We start from the raw sequence: 6,364 nt of genomic DNA, 5'->3' as shown, positions 1-6,364 counted from the left end.
GGCATTGACGCCAGGCTTTCTGTCCACAGTGCTTTACAGCATGTGGCCTGGCCTCCTCCAGGAGAAGGCTGATGCTCAGATGAAGGGAGGGGTGACTGGGTGGCTCACAAGACCATGTCTGGGGCGTGGCTGTCCCTTCGGGACATCAGCTAGCTAGACTGTGCCCTGAGGAGGCTCGTGTGGGAGGCAAATGGTCTGGAAACGGGACACATAAAGAATAGTCGAAGAAACTGATAATCAAAATAGCAATAATAAAGAAGAATAATGCCAGCAGCTGACATGTATCGAGCACTTGCTGGGCTGAGGACTTCACGCAGATCAGCTTGTTCAGAACTCGCAGAGCTCTATACCTCCCTGAGGGCAGGACCGTGTCTGTCTGTTCACTTGGCCTCCAGTCACCCCACACTCGTTTATATTTGTGCTTTGGTTTAATGTGGCAAAGGTAGCCTGGTTGAACAGGAGAGCTCCTTGCCGTGCCATTTCCCGGAAGGGAATGCTGAACCCCCTGGCCTCGGACAGCGACCTCAGGTGTCCTGTACACTTTGCCTCCCACCTCTTCCCCCTGCCCCTATGAATTCCATTCCAAAGATTTCCAAGTCTCTTTGCATGGGGGTGTTTGTGTTACTTAACACCGCTATAAAAATAGGCTAATCCACCTTCTGGGCCCCCAGGTGCTGTGGCCCTCCCGCCTCCCTGGGTTTTTTGCAGGTTATGGATTAGAACTTGCCAAATTGTTCTTGGAAGAGAGTCAGAGGCAGCGTGCAAGCGGCAGGGAGGGGAGTGAGGGGGATGCCAGGCTGAAGCACACCCCAAGGTCACCGGGCTCTTGTCCCCTTCCTCTGGGCAGGGGGGCTCTGCCCTCCCCATGATCTTGGGCTGGCAGGGGTAGCTGGGCAGGGCTGGGGTAGGAGAGCGCTCCAGCTTGGTCTGGTTCACCCCACCTTGCCCTTGGCTTCTCTGCCTCACCCTGGGCCCATTGAGCGGAAGAGAGGTCAGGTGTGTGAGCCAGGGGAGGAGCTTTGGAAATACCTGTCTCCAGGCCACAAAGAGGAGGAATGGCCTCCTCTCCCCATGAATGTGATTCATTGCTGTCACAGCTGAGCTCCAGGGGGGCAGAATCAGCCAGCTCAAGCCAACCAGCGGTTGATTTTATGGAGCCAGCCCCAGCCCCGTGCCTGGTTGCACAATAGCGAGGCCCCTGCCAAGGCAGTGATGGCAAAGCAGGTGATTCTGTGATCGGATGTCCTGAAGGCCTTGGGGTGGTAGGCGCTGATGGAGGTGGGATCCCCTACACTGTCCAGAAAAGTGGGTTGCTGCCCCTGAGCCGGGCGTGGAGCCAGCCTGGTGGAGCAGGAGGACACCCCTGTGTCCCCTCTTTGCTCTCGCCATGGGAGCTTGGGCAGGCCCCAGCCTCTCTGTCAGTTTCCTTCTCTGCGAAGTGAGTCCTTCCTAGCCATAAGGTAAGCCAGGCCTCCTGCTAGTGTGTAACCCTGGAAAGCCACTTAAGCCTCAGTTTCCTCAACTATAAAATGGAATCATCAATGTCTTTTCTGTTACCTCACAGGGTCAAAGTGATAAAAACACTTTGAAAATTCTCCACGTGGGTATGATGCTATTCATATCGGTGTTGCTATCCACTTCCTTATTTTGACGGCAGGGTTCCCCTTCTCTCTGTGAGACCTGGATTCAAGGTCTGACTTTTCCACTCATCACGTGCAGTTTTCTCCTCTGTGAAATGGGTATCGCGAAGCCTGCCTGGCTCGAGTTGTGGGGAGGGGGAGGAGCGAAGCAGCTCTTTGGAAGGATGGAGAACGTGGACGGAGTGGCATTGCTACCAAGCGAGGGGAGCTGGGCACCAGGCTCGGTGAAGATGCAAACGTTTCACAGACAGCGTGATCCCAGTCCTCATGCGGGCCAGGGCTTGGCGATCTGTGCGGAGTGAGAGCAACGATGACGCGGCACGTGCGAGCCGTTCGCATCGTGGAGTCCAGAAAGTGGTGGAGGAAAAGAGAAGCAGGAGGGATGGGCCTGCTCCGGGGGGCCTTCCTGGAGCCCGTGAGCCTCAAGCTGCTTTTCAGAGGTGGGGAGGAGGGTGGTTACTGGCAGGAGAGAACTACGGCTGCAGAGAGTCGGCCCCTCCGTCCTGGTTCAAGCCTAGACATGAGCTCTGAGAAAAGTCAAGAATGCATTTCTCCCATTCACTGTGGGAGGGGTGGGTCAAATGGGTTTGCCCTTGTCACTAGCTGGTGACCTTGACTCTTAGAGTACTGCCCTTTGGCAGTTCCCAGGACCTCTGTGCCCCATGGCTCAGGCCATCTTGAAGCCAACACTTAAGGAACGGACCCTCCAGGGCCCACCTCCTTCCAGCCCTGCCTTATAAGACCCCAGTGATCTGGCATCTGCAGCCATAGCAGGACGCAGGAGCCAAGGCTCTTCGGGGTTCAGGACCTCTGGGTGCACAGATGGGGCCTGAGAACGGCCCCTTTCCCTGCCCAGTGGCCACGCATGCAACTGAGGACTAACTTGGGCTGGGGGATCAGGGCTTTCCAGGGGCTTCTGGCTTCCGCCTCGTTGAATCCCCTTTCCAGCTTCAAGCCAACACCAGGAGGAATCGATTTGGGGACCTGGAATTCAAAGCTGTGGACAGGCAGCCCCCAAGAAGCCCAGGGCTGGCAGAGATGGGAGCCCCATCTTAGGAAGGCCGGGGCTGATGCTTCTGCTCTGTTGCTTGCCTTCAATCACCAGGGAGACAGAAGGCACTGGATATCCCAGCCTGTCACCTCCCTACCCTACCAACCCAACAATGACCACCCCAGTTTGCTGCCTTGAGACTTAGAAGCCAGGGGACAAAAGGAGGCCTGCTTAGGAGACAGGGGAGACAGAGGCATAGCAACTGGGGACACTGTCCCATTGGGTGTGACAGTGCTGAAGGAGAGATCTGGGACTTGGGGCTACCTCTCCCTACATCCCAAAGATCTCCCAGATCTCCGGGTCTTGGAAGGAACAGGAGAGCACCGCTCAGTGTTCCTCTTTGTATCAGACAAAGGAGGGCTCTGGGGGGCTCTGCCTGCCCTGTAGCCTTTCAGGGACAGCAGAGGAATGCTCCCACCCCAGTTGGATCCACTCCTTCAAGAAAGACTGGAAGAACCAGAACTGGGGCCAGACTCCAGTGGGGAAAGCCATGCTGCTCGGGTTTGTGTAGGAAGGAAGGGAAGGTTGGAGATTCGAGGAGAGTGGTGGCCAGAGCCGGAGAGCCAGGGAAAGCAGGGTCCTCTCAGGGAGCCCGTTTCAGAGACCACCCAGGTGGGGACTGAGCCAAGGGAAGGGACTGCAGTGTGTATTCCTGTCTCCTGAGGGGCCACCTGGAGTAAGGGGAATGAAGCCGCCATTCGTTAGGACCTTCTTTGGCCAAGTGCGTCACCTGCATCGTCTCTACCCCTACAACAATCTGCAAGGTAGGTGCCAGCATCCCACCTGACAGGTGGGAGAAGGAGGCCCAGACAGATGGCCTGCCCCAGGCTCACGCAGTCCGCGGTGAAGGATCAGGATGCAAAGGGATGGAAGTGTGAGTGTGTCTGGCCCTCACGGTGGCCCTGCACGGAGACACACGTCGGGGGAGAGATTCTCCTGATCTGAGCTGCTCTCGGCAACACAGACCACGGGTTGAAGGGGCCGGGGCCTCTCTGCAGGGCAGTAGGATTCCTCAGAGAGGGGCTCCTTGTCCCCAGTGCCTGCCGGTGACCGGGTGACCTCACCAGCGGGGGGAGGACAAGAAAGAAGTCTGAGGAAGGACTTGGTGGTGAGTGAGGTGAGAGGGTGGGACTTCCCTGCCTGTTAGAGAACGCCGGGACTTCCCTCAAAGGACAAATGGACACTTTTCTGAAAACCGTCCAAGGGCTCGGGGAGGACAGGAGAGGAGGGGGCAGGGATTGGGGTGCAAGAGGAGTGAGAAGCCCCCACCATTGAGAGAGACTCGGCGGGGTGCTGTCGGCAAGGTGGGGGTTGCTGCCCACCTGCTGCCTGTCTGTGAGGGCAACCTGGGTCTTGCTACCTTTTGCTGGGCAGGTGACAGCATGGAAAGAGGGCGCCTTGGGCAAGTCCTGGTCTGCCTGCACCACTGGTGGAGGGATGTCACCTCTCTGCACTGACTCATTCATTCGCTAAAACCGAGGGTCCACTACGTGCCGTTCCAGGCACTAGGGATCTAGGAATGAACAAACAAACGAAAGCCCTTGCTGTCCTGGAGCTTAAATTCTAGTGGAAAGAGAGACAAACACACAAGGAAAATATTAATAATATCTTAGGTAAGAATAAGTGCCACAGAGAAAAAAACACAGCTGAGAAGGGGCGGGTGTCAAAATTTCAGACAGGGATGCTGAGAAGGGTCTTCCGAGTTGGGTCTGTGAAGAAAGACCTGAGGACAGTGTGAGTTTAGCCAGGAAGCTCTCTGGAGGCAGCGTATGCAGGAAGAGGGAATAACCCGTGCAAAGGCCCTGGGGCAGGAGCATGCCCTGGAGGAGACATACTAGTCAAGGAGACTAGTGTGTCTGGAGTGCAGAACAGGGCAGGGAAGTTGGAGACAAGTTCAGAGGTCACTGGGACCAGATTAAGAAGGGCTTTTTAGGGCACAGAAAGGATCTGGGCTTATATTCTGAGCCCTCTGAGGGTTTTGAGTGGGAGAGCGAACCGTTTGTAAAGTGAGAGGTTTGGATGGGATAGCCTTAGAGTCCTTTCCAGTTAGTCTGTCTAGAACACGGGGTTTCTGGGATCGAGATGCCTTCTTTCACAGCACTGGGGCTGGGTGGGGGGTTCCGGGGGGTTCCGGCTGAGATCTCCACTTCTCTGGCCCACTGATAATATGTTTGGGCCAGGGCACCTTACAGTCCCATCTCGCCCTGAGATTTATGAACCTCTCAAGGTGTCCAGCTCGGGGAGTTTGTGCTCTGCGGCTCTGGGCTGTCTGAGTGTCCAGGTGTCCACTCGGTAGCATGTGACTGGGCCTGCTTGCCCAGCAGGTCCGCCCCTGCCTCTGGCTGGCCGGGAAAGGCTCAGAGTCACTAGTCCCAGGACAGACCTCAGCCCACCTGGATAAGCGCCCCCAGGCCTCCTGGTTTCCATTTTCAGAGTGTTTTCAGCCCCCAGGCAACTCCCTGGGGGTGTCATTAGTCCTCCCCTCGGGACAGGGAGTGTTGCTAAGCAGGCACAGAGAGGCGAATTGTCAGGGTGACCAGAGCCGAGTGTCGGAGGGAGAACAAGCCCCTCCCAGACTCTGCTCCCCGGTTTCGGTGTTGGGGTCGCTGTGCTGGGGCGGCCACAGGAACCTGAGGGAGAGCCTGTGGCCTCAAGTCAGCACACATATTGCTCGCCATGGCCTTGCTCTGGCTCCACAGAGGCCTTGGTGGCCGGGAACAGGGCTCCGGGGAGCCAGCTTGCTGGGCTGCTCTGCCGCTGTGCTGCCGGCCTGGGACTAGAAGTGCTGTCTTCTGGCCGCTCCCCTCCGGCACCAGCCCTCGGAGGCCTCATTAGGCTGCTGGAGTCTCGGCTGAGTCTTCTGAGGCGTGGCGGGCAGGGTTGACATCACAGCCTGGGGAGTCCCGGGGGGCTAAGTGAGGGGTCCCCACTGAGGAAAGGATGGGCCACAGGAGCGGCCCCCACACCAGCTCCGGGCTGCAGCCCCGCAGCTGCTGCCGGTCTCTCTGCCGACTACCAGAATGACACAGGGAGCTCCCTCGGGCCCCCAGGACTGGGCCCTGAAAAGCAACATTCTCCCCCCGCCATGGGCAGCACCCGAGAGCCTGCTGTTCTGTCCCATCTCAGGGGACTCCTCGCCACTGAGCAGGGCCCCGGGACAGGAATCTCAGGCAGAGGCCCAGCTGGGCTGGAGGATGAAGGTGCAGCTGAATAAAGCTTGGGGACTCACAAATGCCCCTGAGTGTCTCCCTCAGCTGCCGCCAGCCCAGGGGTCTGCTGGAGCGTGGGGGGCTCTGCTTCTGCCCTGGCCAGTGCCCTGCTGGCTCCTGGCAGCACTCTCCGGCCCCCTGGGTGGCCTGCAGGGTGCTGGCTGCAGCATGGTGCCCTAGCGGGGAGAGGGGCTGTGAGGGGCTGCGTCCCCTCCCCCAGGTGCCAGGTGGAGGTCAGAGACTCTCCCTGGCTCTCACGTGGATCCCTTGCCTCAGCCCGCCCCAGCAGGTGGGTGCCAGGTAAGGGCTCCCTTGCCAGCCCCTCCTCCCTGCCTGTGTCTCTTCCTGTCCGTGGGCTCAGCTGACCTGTGGAGGGAGGGAGCGCCACTCTTTCTGTCCAGGTCCTGGGCAAGCGACACTTCACGGCTCTCTGGCACTCGCAGACACAGCCAGCAGCTCCTGCC

Source organism: Propithecus coquereli, unplaced genomic scaffold, assembly GCF_000956105.1.
Source record: "Propithecus coquereli isolate 6110/MARCELLA unplaced genomic scaffold, Pcoq_1.0 Scaffold477, whole genome shotgun sequence".
NCBI lineage: Eukaryota > Metazoa > Chordata > Mammalia > Primates > Indriidae > Propithecus > Propithecus coquereli.
The sequence above is the reverse complement of the archived record's forward strand: the minus strand, read 5'-3'. Positions refer to the sequence as shown.